Source organism: Rhipicephalus sanguineus, unplaced genomic scaffold, assembly GCF_013339695.2.
Source record: "Rhipicephalus sanguineus isolate Rsan-2018 unplaced genomic scaffold, BIME_Rsan_1.4 Seq214, whole genome shotgun sequence".
NCBI classification, from domain to species: Eukaryota; Metazoa; Arthropoda; class Arachnida; order Ixodida; family Ixodidae; genus Rhipicephalus; species Rhipicephalus sanguineus.
In genome coordinates this window covers 44,092-65,635 of record NW_023614784.1, presented here as the reverse complement: position 1 = coordinate 65,635, position 21,544 = coordinate 44,092, and the positions used below count along the sequence as shown (strand labels likewise).

At 46.0% G+C, this 21,544-nt stretch overlaps 1 long non-coding RNA gene across 1 annotated transcript; it reads right to left on the bottom strand.

The window, feature by feature from the left end:
• Positions 1-6,028: 6,028 nt before the first annotated feature.
• On the bottom strand, positions 6,029-21,153 carry LOC119376721 (uncharacterized). The gene is made up of 5 exons (XR_005180643.2): positions 21,089-21,153; positions 10,986-11,051; positions 10,068-10,399; positions 8,647-8,705; positions 6,029-6,839 (listed from the first exon to the last, which is right to left on the bottom strand). It is a non-coding gene; the product is annotated as an uncharacterized LOC119376721 (long non-coding RNA).
• Positions 21,154-21,544: the final 391 nt, after the last annotated feature.

The following is a 21,544-nucleotide window of genomic DNA, read 5'->3' as shown; positions in this document are numbered from 1 at the left end:
CCTTGAAAATCGTGCAACAGACACCGTGACGTCATAGGTTTCTGACGGCGTCTACTGGGATCTACGTACGAGTCCTAATCCGTAAAAATTAAGAACATTGACCTCTGAGAGGGCCATAGACTAAACATACCAAGTTTCAAGAAGTTTCGTTGAACCAATGTCCCCAAATACGACCAATACGGTTTGAAATCCGTGACGTCACGCGCGGAGATTTCGGCGCGAGACTTAAAAATGGAACTTTGCCCTTGACTATCTCTTTATGATGGTGAAACTAACTACATTCGAGTTCTCAGAGTACACTTTATCAGTCTTAACCGATTTATTGTACCACTTTAGTGTCCCTTTGAGCAAAGTCCAAGTCCGGCCCGACACGAGCCCGCCACCTCAAACCCGGGCCCGGCCCTCAGCCCGGAGCTTCAGACCCGCGCCCGGCCCGGGCCCGCCGCGAAAACTACTTTACCCGGCCCGGCCCGGCCCACGGGCCGGGCCGGGCCCGGGTTTTCGGGTAGGCCCGAGCCCGCGCAGTGCTCTAGTAAGAGAAGCTGGGAAAAAAAAGAAAAAAAAGAAAAAAAAGGGGGAGGAAAAGCGGGGTGGGGGGGGGGGGGGGTGGCGGTCTAACAAAGCTGGAGCCATCAACGGCAATACGAAGAAAAAATGGGGGAGCTTGTAGGAAACTGGAAGGGTGCAGGGAGCAGCGCGGCGAGTCTAGCCACCACAAAGGGCCGCAGATGATGGGGAGGACAACTACAGTCCGGGAAAGCGGGCAGCGTGCGTTTAAATGTCCACATGTCGACTTTAAGTGATATTGAGGGGGGTGTCCGAAAGGAATAGGTGAAGTCATTGGCAGACATATGCACCACGTGTCGTCGAAAGCCACAGAAGTTGGGCCGCCGTCCAGTATTAAAAAAAAAATGGAAAGGAAAAGAAGGGAGTTGGGGGGGGGGGGGGAGGGGCATCGGAATAGGGCCGGAGAACCTGCTGGGTAGGCGAGCGCTGTGACATTGCGGGGCAGGGTCGTAGAAGGGCGGAAAGGGGAGATGAAACCGTGGTTCAAAGGTTCTATAACCACGGTTTCATCTCCCTTTCCGCCCTTCTACGACCGCCCCTGCCCCGCAATGTCACAGCGCTCGCCTACCCAGCAGGTTCTCCGCGCCCTATTCCGATGCCCTCCCCCCCCCCCCCCCAACTCCCTTCTTTTCCTTTCCATTTTTTTTTTTTTAATACTGGACGGCGGCCCAACTTCTGTGGCTTTCGATGACACGTGGAGCATATGTCTGCCAATGACTTCACCTATTCCTTTCGGACACCCCCCTCAATATCACTTAAAGTCGACATGTGGACATTTAAACGCACGCTGCCCGCTTTCCCGGACTGTAGTTGTCCTCCCCATCATCTGCGGCCCTTTGTGGTGGCTAGACTCGCCGCGCTCCCGCTGCACCCTTCCAGTTTCCTACAAGCTCCCATTTTTTCTTCGTATTGCCGTTGATGGCTCCAGCTTTGTTAGACCGCCACCCCCCCCCCCCCGCTTTTCATCCCCCCCTTTTTTTTCTTTTTTTTCAGCTTCTCTTACCTCTGAGATGAAAGCCCCGATCGCCGTTGCAAACATTTTTTAAATGATGTGGCAAGAGCTACACTCTGCCGCTTCCGAGTTTTTTTTTCTTTCCAGGCAGAAATTACCAACAGCGCCAGCACTGGATATGACGTCAACACTAACCCTTTAAAACTAACACGCCAGGGATGACAAGGCGCCTTTGACAAAGATAGGTCCACCTATCGAAACGTCGGCCAGCCTTCTCTGAGGCACTTTCTCCTGTTTCAAACTTCGTTATATCCGAAAATTCGTTATAAACGTTTATTTGTACCACTGTATCTATGACAAGACTATTCTTCATTTACATCATTATAACCGATAATTCGTTATAACCGTGTTCGTTATATCGAGGTCCGAGTGTAAAAATATTGATTTTTTATAAGTACCTTTTCCTCTATGCACTCAGGAATTAATCTAACATGTGCATTTCGTCCTTGGTCTTTTTTTTTGCATTTTTTTTTCGGCCACATCTATCCGACCACTGTTGCCACAGAGGAAACATTGGTAAGGGACAGCTGTCCTTGCCACATGGTCTACCACAGAACAAAATATTAAGGCTACTTACTGGACTAACAGCATGCGCGTCTCAAGAATTATTGTTGTGTTCATTAGGCTGTGTTAAAATAACTATAGCTGACGTTCAAAGACAAACGGGTCGAGCAACTCTCAAACATGAGCAATTTGCTTCGCCGCCATATCGTATCAACAGCGAACATCCGCCTGCCGACCAGAACGAACTTGGAAAAAGTTTGCTGATCGATTATGAAGGCTACTGTAATACGGATTCTTTTTTTTTCCCAGCCGAACTGGGATCAAGACAATGGCGTAGATCGGAAAGGAGGTGTGTATCCACCCTCCGCCTGCCAAGTCTGAACAGCGCGACTGAACGCGGACAGAGTAGAACACGCGCACACACACGCACAGCGCTGACTTTCAACTGGAAATGTTTATTTTCATATGTGTGTCAGCATGTCATCTTTGTCACTGTTCGACAAGGAAATGACATTTCTCGATCCGTCACCCTAGTTTGGTTGCAAAAGGTTTGATTGTGGCAAAACATGTGCGTTTGGGTTCATGTTCCGCGTCTTGTTTCGTTTTCACCTGCTTGCGTACATATATATAGGCGTCACGTGCATATGAAAATAAACATTTCCAGTTGAAAGTCAGTGCTGTGTGTGTGTGTGCGCGTTCTAATCTGTCCACGTTCAGTCGCGCTGTTCAAACTTAAACTTAGCATGATAAACCAACTAGCCCGCTAATGCACTTTGGCCCCCCTCCCAGTTACATGTACACACAAAAAAACCTGGCGATGCCTCTGGATTGAGAGAAGGGGAAAGGGGCAAGAGAAAAATGTGAGCTCTTTTAATTGACACTGTGAATTCCATGAAACAAATGTCATGCAATATTGTACAGTGTGTGCAAGTATGACAAAAGCACACAACAAAGGTAGACAAGCAGAAGACACATTCAGAGTGCCACAAGCGTGCATGGTCTGGCTGTAAAATGGAGGAAGGAAGCAGTTGTACAAGTCAACACAAACCGTTTTCACGGTGTCAAGGACTCTGCCGTAGAACTAGCAATGTTGAAGTTGATCACACTTTGCATACCACATACGCTCGACCGAAAAAAAAAAATCTAAGCACGTCTTATTAATAAGCAAGTGCACAAATGCGCACTGTCACTGCAGGATACCAAGGAACAATCTGCCACTGTGGACATACATTTGGCAATATGAACTGCGTTTATCGCCTCACTGGCTTTATCTGTGCACCCAGCTATAGATCTGCCACTGCTTCCAAGTGCATGACTTTGTAAAAGCAAAACCAACTAGAAATTAGACTTCTGCCCAAAATAACAAAAAGTCATAATGGCCATAACAGTAGTTAATAGTAAACCCACAGACCTGCCAAGTACCATTGTGCCAACACTGCAGAACATACAGTATGTATGGCCAACACCTTAGAGCCTTGCATGGTACAGTCCCGTGTGGTATTCTGGAATACGCAGTAGCGTTTGTGTTACACTGGGTTGCTAGACAATAGTAGCAACATGTTGTGATGCCTTGTCTAAACACTTTTAACCTTGCTGAAAATCAATCCAACCAAAGAATTGTGTTGCAAATAGCAGTCTTTTCAAGACACAGCAAGTGCTTGACAGCTATAAAGCCGACGGCTCAATTCCGAACAATTATCATGTCTTCGCTGCCATGAAACCCACACAGGATGTTGTCGATTCATGAGTAAGCACCACTTGCATGTTGCCCCATAAAAATACTTACAGGTTAGCCAAGGAATTTACAAGATCTTGCAGACAATTCTCATCGCATATTGTGGCTTCTTTTGTACGCTGTATCCCCTTTATCCAGACTAAGCACACTAGGTAAAACCAGGTAAACACTGCATCTCCAATGCTGATGACATTGACTTATAATTCCTTTTATGTACCAGCTCCCCAAAAGAATGGCCAAAAGTTGGCAACAGTTAACTGTTCAGAATTTCAAGACATTTCAGTGAAGGTTTTTGAACCTATGTTAGCACTCTTCACAGCATATCTGCAAGATGTATGCTTGAAAAGGACACCCATTCTTACAAAGATATATATGTATATATATACACCACGCCACGCCGGCTTGGTCTAAACAGTACACATGTGCTGTAGCAACATAGCAGCACTTATAGCGGTGCTCACATCAACACAGCCTCGTAAAAAACATGCCCAGTGGAGGGTCTCGCATTCAAGTCCACATTCATGAAGCACAGCTTTCCTGCAACACTACAAAGATGTCATAATTAGACTTGAACGGGATTTTGCTCTAACAATATTTTCCACCATATTAATAAAACTGCTGTTTCAGAGCTGCAATACAAATTGAACAAAGGCAAGCAAGGGCAAGAACGCGACAGACATGCGAGACTACTGTTAATGACATCTGTTATCGCAAGCAGTGTTACTTCTAGCCAGCAGGCTCGGACAAGGATGTTACATGCGATGTTACAGCAATGTGAACACAGGGGTCTGTCTTCTTGTCCTCAAAATAACTAAAATAAGGAGTTTCCAGCACCAATGAACGAATGCCTACAACAGAGGTAAACCAATTGAACCTGTAAAGGAAGCAATCAAAGACATCCGTAGCTCTGCTCAAAGCCTACAGAATCTAGCATGACACACGCAGAGCACACAAGTTTTCATGAATGTTATGCCAATGCGTGAAATGTCTACATGACCATGAAGTATTTTCCTAACTCAGAACTTTATTACTGATCATGCCAATGATATTTTCACTGTCCATTTCGTCTCTATAAAGTTCTATGAGTGCTTGCTTACTGATTTCCTTAACAGTACGCAATGGTTTATAAGTAGCTTGTAGGGGCTATGAGAGACTTCCACAACTCATTATTATGCTGTACAAGATCAAAATTTCTCATGTACTAAACGACGCTTTTTGTGCATGTATTGTAAAGCCCATATATCAGGACTTTTATGAGAATATTTGATAACCTTTAATTTGGAGACTTGTTTTCATATCACCCTTTGTGCGCACCATGAACAACATCGCATTTGCAGACTCAACATATTTTTTCTTAAATGCACATCTTTAGTGGGGAACTTGCGTTCATTCAGACCCACATGAAGCCCTCGTTCTAACTGCCAGGCCATTACCACAGGGCCTGTGTTCCAGTAATTAGACATCACATCAGGATGGGTGGGGGGGGGGGGGAATGATCAACTAAGGCAGTGCTTCTAGTGTGCGCTCCAATGAATGAACAAGAAATGGCTATGCATGTGGACGAGCTAAGATTGTTTACCCTAATGTGAATGCAATTAATTACAGGGACTAACATACCAGCTGATGTTTGTTAAGATGGTGAATAAGGAGTTCCTTAAGGGAACAAATATTGACAGACACTGCATTGCTTGCTCTAGTGACAATGCACTTATGTTTACTGTTGTGGCAGGACACAACAGAGTTGCTTGGGCAAACTGATGGTGCAACAAAAAGAATAAACCAATACAAAATGAAGTCTGAACATAACAGAACATGCAAAGAGCTGTCATTTTGCGCAACCGAAAACAAATGTTTTCCTTACTGCGGGCTGTCACATCACAAAGTCCAGGGCAAGGTGGATGAACAAGCTCTATGCCCTCTTCCAAGTTCTCTTCTCGGGTCGTGGCACTGTCCGACAGCCTGTAACTCCTTTTTGAAATACACGAACTAAAACCCAACCTTCCCCGCATAATGCCTGCTCTTCACTCGGGCTCCACAGGACTTGTAAGAAGTAGAGCTGCCTTCCACCAATCGACGTGGCTGCCTTGGGCACGAATTGTGGTAAAGCAAAGCAAGTGAAAGGTGACAGGCCAAAAAAACGCCAGCTCGTTGCATCTGGGAGAGGTCTCTTACAGCGTATTTTTCTCACTTCCCACCCTACGGCATTGAATGACTGTGATGTCAGCTTTAGTCACTGCTGCTTGACCCACTAGAGCTTGACCTACGGCGCCTGCTCTTGCGACGACCCGGTGACCTCTTTCGGTGTCCTCTGCGGCTACTGCCACGGCCATCGCTGCTGGAGCTCGAACTTGAGCTCGACGACCTCGAACTGGAGCTGGACGATCGCCTGCGGCGCCTCCGGCCTCTGCGTGAACTTCCCCCACCACGTGAACCGTCCGAGGACGAGGCACTCTTGCTGCGCCGCCTACTTCGGCCCCCCTTGGTTCGCCGTCTGCCACTGCTGCCACCGTCGTCAGATGACGAAGACGATGTTGACGACGAAGATGACGACCGCCGGCGTCGGCGCTGTGACGACGATCTGTTCCGACCTCGCTTGCGGCTTCGCGATCGAGAACGCGACGATAGCGATTCGTCTTTCCCTCGCCGCGATACTTCTCGTGTTGTCTTGGTGGCAGACCGGGAATTGCTCGTTGATGCCACTGCCGCCTTTGTCGCTGTGGCTGCTGGCTTGTTCAATGGTTGCTCGGCTTTACTAGCGGCTTCTTTCGCCTGGCTTGTGCGTTCGGCTTAGTGGTTGCTGAGGAGGACTTGGCTACCAGTAGGCTCTTGTCTGCGAGTCCCGCTTTCTCTGGGTCTTTAGTGGATGTAGATGGTTTTGAAGCTGACGATGACTGTTGAGATTGTGATGACCGGTCTGACTGCTTCGGTTCGGTGGACTTTGAGGTGGAGGGAGCACTCTGCCATCGGCTGCTGGTGGATGGTGGCACTGGCGTCACACCAGATGTGCTTGAAGAACCCACACTGAAAGCAAAAACAGCCACCATTGACACCAGAAATAAAATTCAGGCAAGAACCGAAATAAACCGCTAGCTACTACCCTGCACTAAGAACAGGCTCTGGCAGTAACAAACAAGGAAATCACTATTAACTATGTCACCATGAGCACTTTTGCACAATACAGTCAAACCTCGTTAATACGCGCCCGCTTTAAGCGTACTAACGGTTAAAACGTAGTTGCGACGAATCCCCGACCGAGTCTCATAGAGCCTAATGCATTCGCTGACCGCTTAAGCAGTAGTGCTTCGCCCTATGCCTACCGGTTAGTGCGTACCCTGCGTACCGCGATAACGTTTTGTGCCATGAAATTTTATTGCGCCGCTGAACTTCCCGATGCCACAATGTGCCGCTAAAGGTTTTCCGTCTTTTCGAGAAGTGAGTAGATCGGTCGATCACTGATTCTGACTTCCGCGCGATTGCGGCGACGCCTTTGCGGGTAAGCATCGGGAAAGAACGAAGCTGAGGCGGCGGCCACCGACGAATGCGCCAGCATGACTTATCGCCAACAACCTTATCACAATAAGTATCTTCCAGATATCTGCTCGGGCACGCGTGCGGCGCAGAACTGCTTTAAGCCTACTGCACGCTTTTAATAGGCGACAACCTGAACACGCTGGGCCGCCGATCTCTGCCGCCTCGTTGTGCGGGGCCGTGTTCAAGCGCGCGCCGCTTTGTAGAAACGAAAGCAGCTCGCTGTTGTGGAGTTGAGCGTTGCTAGTCGTGGGCAACGAGAAACCTCTTTGCATAGACGCTATCACGCAAAACGCACGTACGTTCGGCAAGGTAGGGCTGTTGTAAGCATACTGCACGCTTTTATTGGGCGACCACCCAAACGCGCTTCCGTCCGCTGCCAGGACTGAGAGCGTCGTGGAGTGCGCATCGCTTGCAGGAAGTTAGCCATCGCTGCGTTAACCGAACAAGCTCATCTGTGCTCATCGCCGCATCTGTGCACGGTCTGGAGCGAAGTGGGTACGAAGAACACTCCCACGACAAATGCGCGCGTGCGGTACAGCAAGCGGCCTGGCATGCGCGGCCCGGCGGCCCGGCAGTGACGGCTTGAGCCGAGAAGGCGACACGTTGCACGCAACTAGCCAGGAGACGATCGGCTCCACGCAGCCGTACAGAGTTTCACTGGAACAGTGTCAGTTTTCATTTATAGTAGCAGATCGCGGTATAGATGCACACACATATATCGCGGAAAGCCGATACTGTCCGTTCTGTCGCTACATCGGTCACTGCCCTGTAATGGTTCCGAAATGCTCCTTGGCGTTGTCACTGCGCGCTATCGGCACTATCGGACGGTCGTGCGAGAATCTTTTCTCCAGTTTGGCAAAAAGAAAGAAAAGGTTTTGCAGTGGGTACTTTAGGCAATTTTGCTGTGGCACTGTATTTATTCTTTTCTAACGGCGATGGCGTACGCGAGGAGATGCAAATTTTTACTTGGTGGTTAATGCGTACTACCGTTTAGTGCGTAGTTATGCGGCGTTCCCGGCAGGTACGCATTAACGAGGTTCCACTGTAATACGTAAAGGAAAACTAGTCATACACGGTGTGCCCTTTATAGGCAAGTTAATCATCGGAAGCCATTCTTTAAGTTCTAGAAGATAAATTTTCTAAGCATGTACAGGTGCCCTAATGCCTTGTAGTACTTACTATAAATTTTCAATAGCTAAACAGAAAAAATATATTCACAAATCACCAGAGCTTAGAAACTAAATTTTCTAGCATTATTGTGTCCCCTCTGAAATCAGAGAGTGCAGCACACGCTCACCTGCTCCACTTCACCTGTGACAGGGGCAAGGAACTGGCAGTGTTCAGGCCAGATGATATCTGAAAAAAAAAAAAACAATTTTAAACCATTACTACTGCCATTACAAACAAAATATCTACTTATTACTTTATTCAATATCATTCCATATGGCTCAAAACCATTGGATATGGAAAAAATATGTTTTCAGTACATACTGTTAGTATAACTCACTCAACTCATGGCAAGTGATTACAATTTCAAGAATGCAGACCAAGCATAGAGCTCACATTACTGATGTATGTATAAGTTATATAGAATTACTTAGACAGCCTTTCTATATAAAATGAAGATAATCTGAACATGTAATAAGCAAACAAGCAAAAGCTTCAGGCTTCAGAGACTCTGATCCCCTTGAACCGTTGCTATACCCAAACCTATCTATTTATCTCTCTTTCTAGACACTGTTCCCTTCATTTACCAAGAAAGGCCTCAAATCAACATTGTAGTCATTACGATTTTCACAGCTGCCAGTTAGGATCCCCCCCCTTGTATCACATCCTCTTTTCTTTACAAAGGTATACATAAAGTGACTTTGTTTACAAGAGTATGAAGTCGGGCATGTTGGTAATGCATGTGAAGCCAATGTGAAGGTGGTTTTTTCTGCCCCGAAAAAGCTATCGTACTTGTGCACTAAGGATGTTTCAAATGCAAAACGAGGTTGCTCAAAAGAGCACAAAATCCCGTTCGTCACGTGTACAGCAAATGCAAGCTATCAGATACCTCTTTCATACGGCAAGAAGTACATAGTACATGTACATGCGGCATGAAGTACAAGAAGTACAACTGGCCGCAGTATTAATGACCGCCTCTGGGAACATGCTTGTAATGTCAAGAATGGTCGCGATGGTTTCTTGGCATTGCACTGCAGCACGTGTGGCTGCAAACCACTTTTTCATGACATCGTTATCGTGGAAAAAAACAGAAATAAAACGACAAGAGAAATTATCGAGACAGAGAGGATTTGTACATTAGGGCTGAACAGTGTCAGCACTCCCTCTCTCGGGCTTTGTCAAAAAGAATTGTCTTTCCTGAGAATGTAAGATTTGCGCGCATGGCAGTTGTGGGCTTCTTGAATGATTTGTTTGTTTTTCGCGTTTTGAGAGTATATACGTGTATGCTCCTCAAAATAAACCTTGTCAGAAGTAAGCGCTTGTCTTCGTCCCTCTCTTGTCCAGTGTCAAATTTTTGCGCTACGTGATCAGTTTTGTTTACAATTTTGCTCACACACGACATTTTTCTTTTTACATGTAGGTTTCGTAATGCAAATATTCCTACACTGCCTTGTGTCAAGTAGCCACTTGGCAGTGGTTACAACACACTCCAAACCACATGAACGTTGGCTCTATCTTGCTTTATATTTTTTTTTTCACATTGCGCCTCACCTCATCTGGCTCTACGCTGGTGGAAGTGGTTCTGTTGGATCAAGCAGCTGTGCCAGCGGAAGCCTGGAGCGAAGAACTGCAGAGGCCACCTCTTCAGCTGCAGCTTCTGTGGAACCCCGAGACGATGGCGGGTGCTCTTCAAACTTGCGTGAAGGGCGTGACATCGTAGTGGACCCCTGCTGCGTTGAAGAAGATGAAGCTGCTCCCTTTTCAGAAGTTGACCGAGGCGCCGTCTGCCGGCCCGTCGCAGCTGCACTGCCACTCGATTTCTCAGCATGGTGGTTTGCCTCTGATGATCCCTTTGAGGCTTGCTTCACAGAAGATGACACCTTCTGAACAAAGAGCAGAAGCGACACGGGTTTAGTTGCGATAACCGTCTCCTATCTTGTTCACCTTCACATTACATCTCAGCATAGAGTTTCCTACAATACTTACTAGAGGGAACTCTGGCGCGAGTGTCTACGGGAGCTGCAACGCATGACGCTTCAGCCAGCATTGGTATGATGGGTAGTACACAAATTTGTCTAAACTTCGTTCTTTCGGCTCCGTTTGGCTCCGCTTGGGCTGCATCCACTTGTCGCAACTAATTGAGCAAAAGTCAGCAGTTCCACTTCACCACCTTTAACTTTTTTAGCTAAACCAAATCAAACCTGGTCACGAAGTTTCACAACGGTCTATTCTTTTATCCGAAACGAACGCCAAAACACAGCAAAACAAAGCCACAAGTACGTTTGAAGCCGCAAGCACAAAGACTAGGCAAATTTGTGTACTACCCATCATTCCCATGGTAGCTGAACAATCGCAGCGCCAGAGTCCCCTCTGGTTAATTTTAGGAAACTCTATGCATCTCGGAGTATGCATGCAGCATATGAACAGAACCCCAGCACACACAAATAAAAGTCTTTAGAAGCGTCTCACGTGAGGTCTTGTAGGTCTAGAGCTCTGTGTGGAATGTGAGAAGTGCGACCTTTGTTGCTTGCCTTTCTGGAAACAAAGCTCACACAGTAAGGCTCTCACTAACGAAAACAAACACAGTGAAAACCATTCACACTAAACCCCCATGTCCATACTTTAGTACCCTAATTAGTGGCTGCATTTTGTTCCAGACATGTATACTACTGAAATGAACCTTGTATACAGTCGAACCCACTTACACAATACTCAGGTATCCGAAAATACAATCACAAGTGCCACGAAAATCCCATTGTTGTAACTAGGGCTCCGTGTTTTCGGATAAATCCAGAAAATTCGATAAACACTCGCCGGCAAAATTTTTGACAATTCGAATTCATCCGATAACGCTGATTTTAATGGCCAATGTGACCCTGTTCCGATCTTTATCTAAAGGGCATGTTCTATACGGTCAATGATCCATCGGCCGTTTGGCCAATATCACTTTACCTCACGGCAACAGTATCTCGTAGACCAAACATATCGCACACTTAACAAAGGCTTGTCGCACACGGAGCGACCCCGGAAGCGTGAGAGGACATCAATTGATATATGGTCCCCTGGCGGCACTGAGGCACACCAAAATATCGAATGTATGGACCTCGCAAAGTCCTTGCATCATTACAACAAGCTTTAAAGGGCCCTCAACACTTTTCCAGACCTCACTGTTTTACATTTTTTACTTGCGGGTCGCGTAGACTGAAGGCTGAAGAGATTAGTGCAGCAAGAATGGCAGCAATAGGGGTGCGCAGTCCGAAGTTATCCAGCCTAGAAAACTCAAATACAAAAATGAGGCCTACCCTCAACTTGATTTTCGCGGGGTCCCCTGACCCCGTTTTCACTCGCCCTGGGACGTTTGATGGCGCCCCAATGAAATTCACTGAAAGATCCTACGTACGGAAGCTAGCACCATGTTGCCCATTATTTCCACATATTGAGGACCCGTGAGATAGTAACAACAATATGGTGCTTGCAGAGTGAACTGCACGTGCGAAACGAGGCAACTCACGAACACCTCTATCAGTTTTGTAGTTTTAGTAATTTTTCTTGTTGCGACGGTGTCTACATCGACGTCTCACATTTTTTTCCCTTCAGTTTCTTCAAATAACGGCACCTGGAGCGTCCCCTGTGCATTTCCTCCTTGCCATGATGTTCGCGCATTCTTTACCCGGCACTGCATGCAGTTTTAAAGCTAAAAAAATCTCAGCGTCCGTCTATTCGGCATTTAGTGAAAAACATGCTAAAGAAAAACGGAACCCAATAATTATCCCTTTTTTGATGCAACGCCATGGTCACTTCTAACGTTACATTTATCCAATCACAGCCAGCGCTCTGTGTCGTCATTTCCGCTCGCAATAGCTCTGGCGAGCGCCACTGCGCGTTGATGCGGTCGACACCAATGTAGGCGCTTCAAAAAAGTGTTGGAGGACCCCTTTAAGGTTGTAATACGCATGAACGTAGGGTGTTTTGTACTGAAGTATTTGTGCTTGTGTGAATATTGTTTCTGCGTTCAAACCTTCCAGGCAATTGAAATACGCTCAAGGCCCATGTACCTAGATTTAGGTGTACATTAAACAACACATGATGTGAAGATTTCCGAGCCCTCCACTACAGCATCTCTCATAATGATCATGGTTTCGAGATGTAAACCCCAACAATTATTATTAACTAAAACACGCTTCGTGCACTGTGATGTTTTTTGTTCGATATCATTTCATCTAAGATATCTGGGCTCTGATAATCAGAAATGCCAATTTTTCCGAAATTTTCCATTTTCCCAACTCCAAATTTTGGAGAATTGGGATTTACGAGAAATAAACTCCAGAAAATGCCGAATTTCTGCCAAAAAATAAACTCCGAAAAACACCCACCAAATTTTAAGAAAAACAAACTCCAAAAACACGAAGCCCTAGTGATAACCGATAATTCTATCAACGGGTTGCACAAAACAAGCAAAATAGGAGGACGGGAGGCTGCTGTGAGAAAACTATAATATCGGGTGGAATATGCCAGAGACATCAGTGACAAGGATGACAAAGCTGCCGATTTTCGAACATGCTTGGAAACTCTGACGCTTTCACGGCACCGCCACAAGCCCCATAGAGCCAAAGTCAGGGCTGGGCAAAGATACATTGAAATTGTATCGCGATACGATACAAGATACTCGGGCAAGAATTATTTGAAATACAGATACAAGATACACCCGTAATAATTGTATCCGATACGATACTTCCCAATTGTATCTTAAGATACTTCGATACATATGCAAATTTTTATTATAGACCTATATAATGAAGCAGCAAAGGCCTATGTAGAAGTGTGTTTACTTGAAATTCCTTAACTGCGACCGACTTTGTTTAATTTTAACAAATACCTATTTGTATCACAAGATACAACTTTCTTGCTCAAGGTGTATTAGTTTTAATTCCTAACACCTATTGGGGTTTGTTTGGCTGCTTAACATGACAGCTCTTTAGCCGCTGCGCTGTTAGTGGTTTTTGCGTGACACTTCTGTAATTTATGGGTGTCGCGGCTCTACTTGGCGACCAGCTTAGTAGGTTGCCATCTACTTGCAAGAACGTCATTAAGAAGCCTCCACACATTACGCAAATACCGCTGTGCAGTCTTACCTTGTCCGCAAGCGTATTTTTGTTTTCGTAATACCGCATCCACCGACAGGTGAGCAGCAACAACGTTGGTAGCGATATTGTTTGTCAGGCATCGTGTGAAGACGATGACTACAGAGTCGGCGCTCATAATTATTTAGGACAGAAAACTGCAGTGATTTTTCATATTTTACTTATCTGCTGGCGTAAAGCGTTCGCTGGGAGCCTATTCACTAACGTGCACTCTTTTACCACTTCTTCGAGAGAACCTGAGCCGCCAGGAAACGCCTCAACGTGTTCTAGAGGCACAAAGCGCCTCAGGTTGTCACTGCTATTCACACTCTTGCCACTTCTGGCTCTGCTACCTACAGATTTGTGACAATAAGAATACTTTAAGGTGACCTAGACAAAGGAAAACCATATATGTAAGTCGACCCTAGCAAGGTGGTTCCGTACTAAACAATCAAAGTGAATAAGTATACAGAGTGTTTCACGTAAGTAGAACCACCTATTAAAAAAATGGTTAATTGCCGCTGAATGAAACCAAAGGTATTTGGTTTACGTCATGTGGCGCTCGTTATGGCATGTTTGTTCTAAGCTTAACAGCTTAATTAAATAAGGTCAATACTGCAATCTTTAATATGAACTTTAGGGCCAACTGCGCTTCGGCACATCGTAGAGCGCATTTAAAACGACCGATCCATTTTTTTTCGCAGCGTAGTACATGCTGCGTGGTCGTATTTTTGGGCTTTTAAAGAAAGCCCGCGAAATATGAATAAAACCACGTTCGCAGACCGTTAAAAAATAAGAATAAAGTAGAGAACGTATTTTAGCAGGTTACAAAGACATATTACAAAGAGCGGGCGAACAAGATGGCTCAAAGCCTGCACTAAGCCGCGCAAAGCTCGATACACAGTGAAGCTGATCGGTCTCATGCATATTATTGCTTTGTCTAGGCAGAACTTGGAAGTAGGGGTTGAACTTGGCTGTAGCGATGCTTGAACTTGACTTGAACTGGCTTGTGTAGCGAGGTTGAACTTAGCTTGAACTTGGCTGTAACGGTACTGAACTTTCGCTTTAACTTGGCTGTGGCGGGGATGAACTTCGCTGTTACGGCGCATGAGACCGATCAGCTTATGGCTAGGACCAGGCTTAGTTTTTCGAGTAGAAGAGCTGGACAGGCATCAGGCGCCTTCCATTGTCGTTGGCGTACGCCTTCCATCGCTTCGGGACTTCTCGAAGCCGCTGTTGTCTTTCCCGTTGCCTGGTATTCTCTCGTTGTACGTACTTAGGGTCTTCGGCTCGCCGCCATCGCTTCGCAGCAATTTGTGGGGCTAACTGTTGCCTTCTTCATTTTAGTGGACCAGTGTTAAGTAGGGGAATTTACCCCATCTCTGTGGCACATACCCCTTTATGATGATGATAGTTTTTTTGGTTCGACGGACAAGGAACGATTTGCAGAACACCTTCACTGTTAAACACTATGCGCAGGACTAGTAATGTACGGGATGCAAACGGAGGACAGCAATGAGAGCACTTGTGCTAACAATCAAATTATCATTGAAAGAACTTCTCTAACAATATAGCAGGAAGAACAAAGACACAGTACGTCAGAATATTCCCTGTTACATAATGCCTGCTATTGCATCTAACGTCGGCAACCGATAGTGGGACGGCATTTAGAATCTCCTTTGCATATAAGACGATCTCATCGTACTTATGTAAGTCAAGCTTACATCCACGAGATCATTCAAACCGCTGTGTGGAAACCGTGAGACGCAAAGCAGCCCCATTCTTGCATTCTTGAGGCTTTGTATCGAAGCACCACGCAAGACAAACGGCATCAGAACTTGTGCGAAAGACGCCGCACGCATAGGAGTACACAGGAGAGTGCAGTGGCTATGAACAGTGTCATGATATCAAACACTAAAAAAGAAAGACATCTAGAAAAAAAGGTAGGCTGCACGTAGACATTCGTACGCTTGTTTTTGTCTAGATAGCTCGAGCGCCATCATGTGACTCTGCTCCACCAATAGGGACGCCTAAACCTCATCACCTGTGCTCAATGAGCGCTCTGGCGGAAATATACAAGAATGCCACTATCGTTACTTTTATTCAGGTGGCTTAGTGGCAGCAATATCAGCTTGAGAACTAGAATTCCGGTCGACGTTTATTGTTTCGCACGATGGTGCTTTTATGGCAGTATCTTGTATCTTAAGGGGGGAAGAGGCACTTTGACATGAAGCATCTTTTATTTAAGTTAGGATAATGAAAACTTCGGTGATCATGTATTTACATGTGTAAATATCAATATGAACTCGGTTTTTATGTAGCCCTTACGACAATTTTTTTAATTAATCATTCATTAAAATTTCGTTTAATCACTTTTTCAATAAATTGGCTACTTGGATCCTGCTGAATTGAATGTCATTGCATTCTACAGTTATCAAAGAGTGCAAAAGCAAATTTCATGGTTCTAGCTTTCCTACAACAAAGTTATGAAGCTTCAAAATCCGCCATTCGATTACCGAGAAAATGTATTTTTGTTATTTTCTCTCTTGTAAAAACTTACGCTTTTCTATAGTAACATATGACACTTTGTTGCACTCACTAAACATCCAGCTTTTCAGTAATACAAAAATGATCAAATCGAGTGTACCAAAGCTGAGAAACGCTCGCTAAAAGAATGAAAGGTGGCCAAAAATTGAAACTGAGAAAAAAGCAAAAAACAAAACTCTGTATCTTCAAGGAGCGCTACACAAGTAAAAATGCTTTACTTTGAAATAAATGCCTTAGAAGACACCAGGAGAGTAGCCTATCACATTTTCCAATCGAAACGGCCCCAGTGCATGTCATTTCAAGCAGTTTGTTGATTGCGGAGAAGTCGACGATGCCGTAGTTAGCCGCCGACGGGTCAGAGCCCTCGCACGCTGTAGCGAGCGTGCGCAGCTTGCGCTCGCTAGCGGAAGTTGCCGATAAGCCGGAGATCTTATCTTCAGTCTTTTTCTGCTGTTGCGCACGATCGGTGCTAGTCAAGAACGTCGTGTCGATCCTTCTACCACGCTTCCTATCACTGACGTCGTCGAGGCGGCCGCCGACACAGGTGAAGTCGGCATTTCGACCGATGAATCGCGTTCCGCCACCACGCCGTCCTCCGCTGGATGCGCTTCTGATGCACCCGAGCCGTGATCTCGCTTCTTTTTTTTTCGAATTTATGAGCGCTGCGCAACTTTCGATACGGCTTCGCCACGATCAAAGTTCCAAAACGCGGCCGAGAGCGTAGGCCTAATTCACTCCCGGCGGCGCTGCGGCGCACTTCGTCTAGCTCACTTGGCGCCGTGCCAGTAAGCCGCCGCAACGTGCAGTCTTTGTTGAGGATGATAAAAACGCCTGCTCCAGTTTCTTGCCAGCTTGCGCGGGTTGGAACTTTACGGACGTAAATCGACGAGAACAACACAGTTATACTACGGCGACATCAACTTGCCGCTTTACGTGCACTGTAGCAGACAGCGCGGGAGGCCCGACGAATCGGAAGGCGTTATTTAGTCACGTGGGCTCACTGTGCCAATAGGCTCACGCGGAGGGACCTTTTTTTGGCGCGGATTTTCTACGTGAATTCTGAGTGGACGGAAACAAGGGCGGCGGGATATTCAAGAAAAAGCGCGGCTCTTTCGAATGCGACCAAGATGGCTGCCGTAGGTAACGTAGAACGGCAACAGCGCGGCGCTGAATAAGCCCGTTTTTTACGCGTTCATCGCTAAAAATTTAGCTCGCTGACGGCACATAAAATGCTGTCACGGCTAAAATACTGATCTAAGACGCATGAAACTTGGCGAGGTTATGCATCAGTAGCGGCAGAATCCAAATAAAACATTTTCAAAAATTCGATTTTTTTTCTGATTTTCGGTCTCAAAGACCCGCTTCCCCCCTTAAGATACACGATACATTGCTGAATGTATCGGAAATACAGATACAGATACTCGTTTTGCGAGAGGTATCGCGATACAGATACAAGATACCCAAAGAGTATCTAAGGTAGTATCTAAGATACATGTATCTTCGATACTGCCCAGCACTGGCCAAAGTATTTGAGAAGGTCTGAAGTTTCGGACGCTGAAACTCTTCGAAGCCTCAACTTTTTACTCAAATTGCATGTCCTAAACTAAATTAACAGAAGCCACCACCGCTCCCGCTCCGTAGTGGATTTCAAAAGCCAGTTTTGCCGCAATGCCATAACGATATGCAGTGAAGCATACCGTGAATCCGAAGGGGCGCGGGCATGCCTGACAATACTAGGGTTGCCACCAACCAGTAAAAAAAACCGGCTCTTTGGGGGGGTACACGTACAGTGTACAGATGGTTGACTTTACTCTGAAAAGTCTTTGACGCGTACTGTCATGAATTGTAACATGGTTTGCCTAGCGAGAAGTCAATATAGTGTACATGTACAAAAAAAAAAAAAACAGAGCTAACCAACTATTCTGTTGGCATAAAAATAAATGGCGTGTACATATACGTCGTCCATATGGGACGAATAGCCCCCGCAATTACTATTACAGTAGAACCCGCTGATACGTTTTGAAGGGACCGTAGGAAATAAAACGTAAGAGACGGGAAACGTAAGAGCCGAAAACAGGAAAAACGCCAAATATTTAGTGGTACAGAATTTTATTTCAGTGCTTACGAGCAGCACGAAATTGGCGCGCTCAGCCGCGATCTAGTCGATGGATAGAAACGCGGAGCTGGGGACGGCCTCATCCACAGAAATGTAATCAACGTATGTGATTTTTTAACACCAGCAGCTGTAGGCATGAAAGAACTAAGCACACGCAATCGCGACCAGCGCGGCGAGTCCGACCGCGAACCGCGCGCACGACCATGCGAGCTCCAACCAGCTCGAACTCCTCCCGTCCTCCGACAAATAACGATGATGATGAGTCTACGCCAACGCGATGGCAGACGTGAATGCCAATCTCGAAGGCCTTGCTTTCGCAAGCAATTACGTCATAGACGCCATGTTTGTGCAATACAAATCTCAAAGGCTATGCTTTTGTCAATAGTAAATGCCAATCTCGAAGGCCTTGCTTTCGCGAGCAACTACGTCATAGACGCCATCTTTGCAATATGAATCTCGAAGGCCACGCTTTTGTGTGCATCAATTGAAGGATCTTGTTGCTTGCGCCTCTCATGCGGCTAATATTACGGTCAAACCTGGCCAAGCTGCGTGAAAATGCACCATGGCCGCTCTCTTCGGTAGTCACTCGGTCGGCTCCGAGCGCACTTCGCGACGTATCATACGGGAACGGTCCGACAGTTACGACGTAACAGCGGGGTTCCCAATACATTGTATCCTATGGGAGCTATGCCGGGACCGGCGCAAAACGACGTAACAGCCGGGAAAACGCAGCAGTGAGGAACGTAACAGCGGGGTTCTACTGTAATACATGTTGTCCACAGCCAGGAGCCAGCTCTCGTTCTCGGGTTGAAATCTCCAGTCTTTTGGAACAGACATTAACGTAATTTTTGCTGCTTCGAAGGAGGAGAATTTACGCTCATAATGCAAGCACGTAACCACTGATGTTCATTTTCGCTCTAGTTAAGTGATCAGTATAACTGGAGGGATCAAATACTCCGCGATTTTATGGGCGCAAGATAGAAATTGGTTGAAAATTGCATGAGAGTTCTGGCGACTAACGAAAGATATTGAGGGTCACAACATCAATTCAGTTCTACAATTGTTCACCACAAGAAAGTGCCACTTATATCAGTCATGAAACTTTTCCACTTTCACTTATGCAAGCACCCTTAGTGGTGACATCCGCATAAATGATCCATCCAGTAGCCTTTGAATCCACTTCTATGCAGTCTTGAGCGCAAAAAGGTAGAAGTATTGAAAAAACGATGAAAGTGCTGCCAACCTTTTGAGCAATATTACGGGCTTTCAGCTGCAGCCAAAGGATTACCTAATGTTGGCCCAGACATTTCTGACACAATTGCTTCATGATTGCACAAGTTAATTTGCCATATAAATATAGTGTTGTTGATAAAAAGGTGATTAGGCAATGAACGTACAAAGGAGGTATCCCACATAACAAGACACAAAGACTGGGCAAAGACAGAACAGCAGAACACATGCTACTCAGACACAGCTAGCCATGCAGTGTGCAGATAACGCTGCACACTACTGTATAAGTTCTGCGGAATACTGCAAGTCACGTGAACAAAAGTTCATTAAAGAAAAAAAATTAGCCTAGTTCGTACTAGAGGCGAAATGCTAAAGAGACAACGGAGCTGATGGGCACCTACGTAGTCCTGGCTTTAGCTGTTTTGCTAAGTTTTGCAAATTTTCTTTCCTTCTTCCTTATTGCTTTTTTTCTCTGTCTTTGTCTTTTTTTCTATTTATTTCTATTTATTTATTTCTCTTCTCTTTCTCTCTCTCTATTTCTTGCTTCCTCCTTCTTTTCTATCCTTTTCTCTCTCTATCTCTCACTCTGTCTTTCTATTTCTTTCTCTTTCTGCATTTCTTTCTCTCTATTTCTCTCTTTCTCATTCTTTCTATGCTACACTTTACTTCTCCCCTCCTCCTCACAATCACTTCCCTTTCCCATCCCTTTGCTACGCTATACTATACAAGGCTATGCTATGCTCTGCTAGCACATCTCGATAGCCGAGTGGTTCGAGTGGTTAGGACACTTGCCTTCGGATCGAGCGTACACGGGTTCGAAACCCGCCCCGTGAAGAATTTTTTCGCCAAGAATTTCTCTATTCTCCTACTTTCTATGTTTCTTTCTTTCTCTCTCTCTCTCTCTGTACTCGTTCTCTCACCCATCAGGGATCACAGGCCACGCCGGAGAAATCAGCACTCGTGTTCTGGGAGCGAAGCAGTAGAGGGTGAAGATGAAGAAGAGAGTGTAGAGAGCGTGTGCCAGTTCATGATGATGATCATTTCTGCTTTCAACAGACAAATTACGGCGAGTTAAACAGCTTTGCTGTTAGAAAATCTGTCAACAACCCAAGTGAAGCATGAACCCCCAAAGGAGATCCGAAGAAGTTTCCTCTAAAGAAGGAAGCCGCTACTCACAGGTTGGATCCCTGGACCAGGTTCAACTGCGAAGCTTGAAGAGACAGCTGTGGCATTCACTTATATAGCTTTGTGTTGCCTCGGGTGGATGACACATTATTCCATTCATTACATTCTGCATGACTGCATGCATGCATGGTCATGAATTAGGGCACAGGTATCTGTGCTACTATAAACATATCTGAGCTCTGAACATATTTGCAATGTCGACATTATTGGCGATGTACTAGTATATATACGGCATGGGTAACTTCAATATAACAATGAAACAGCTGGACAGAACATTCATGAGCAATGCCACAGTGATCACTTCCATGGCGGCCCAAGAGAGTCATAATGTACACCTTAGTAAAATAAACGCAAGAAGGCAAAGCAATGCTTACACGGCTCTGAGGGGATCTGCCCCGGTTTTCTCGGCTCCTCTCCTTGTTGGACGTCGTCAGGACATGCTGCCTTGGTCCCGAAGATCTTCCGCTATTCTTGTCTTCACCTGGCGCTGCCGTGACTGCCGATCCCTTGGTGACCGCGACCGTCTTCTCGGTGACCGCTCCTCCCTTAAAGCCCTCTTGGACGCGGGTCTTCCTCAAACTTGCGCTGCCGGTGCCGTGGCTGCTCATCCTCACCGGGCAGAGGCTGGTTCTCGTCCTGGGTGTTTCGGCGTGGTGACCGCCGATTGGATTCCCGATCACGCCACTCTCGGCGGTCTCTAAAGCGATCCCGATTTCTGTCTTGGTTTCTGTCATGATTGCGGTCAGCATTCCGATCACGCCGCTCCGTCGTTATCTAAGGGGCTCGGACTGAAAGAACAAAATTTTTTTTTTTTAAAGCACTTGTGCTGG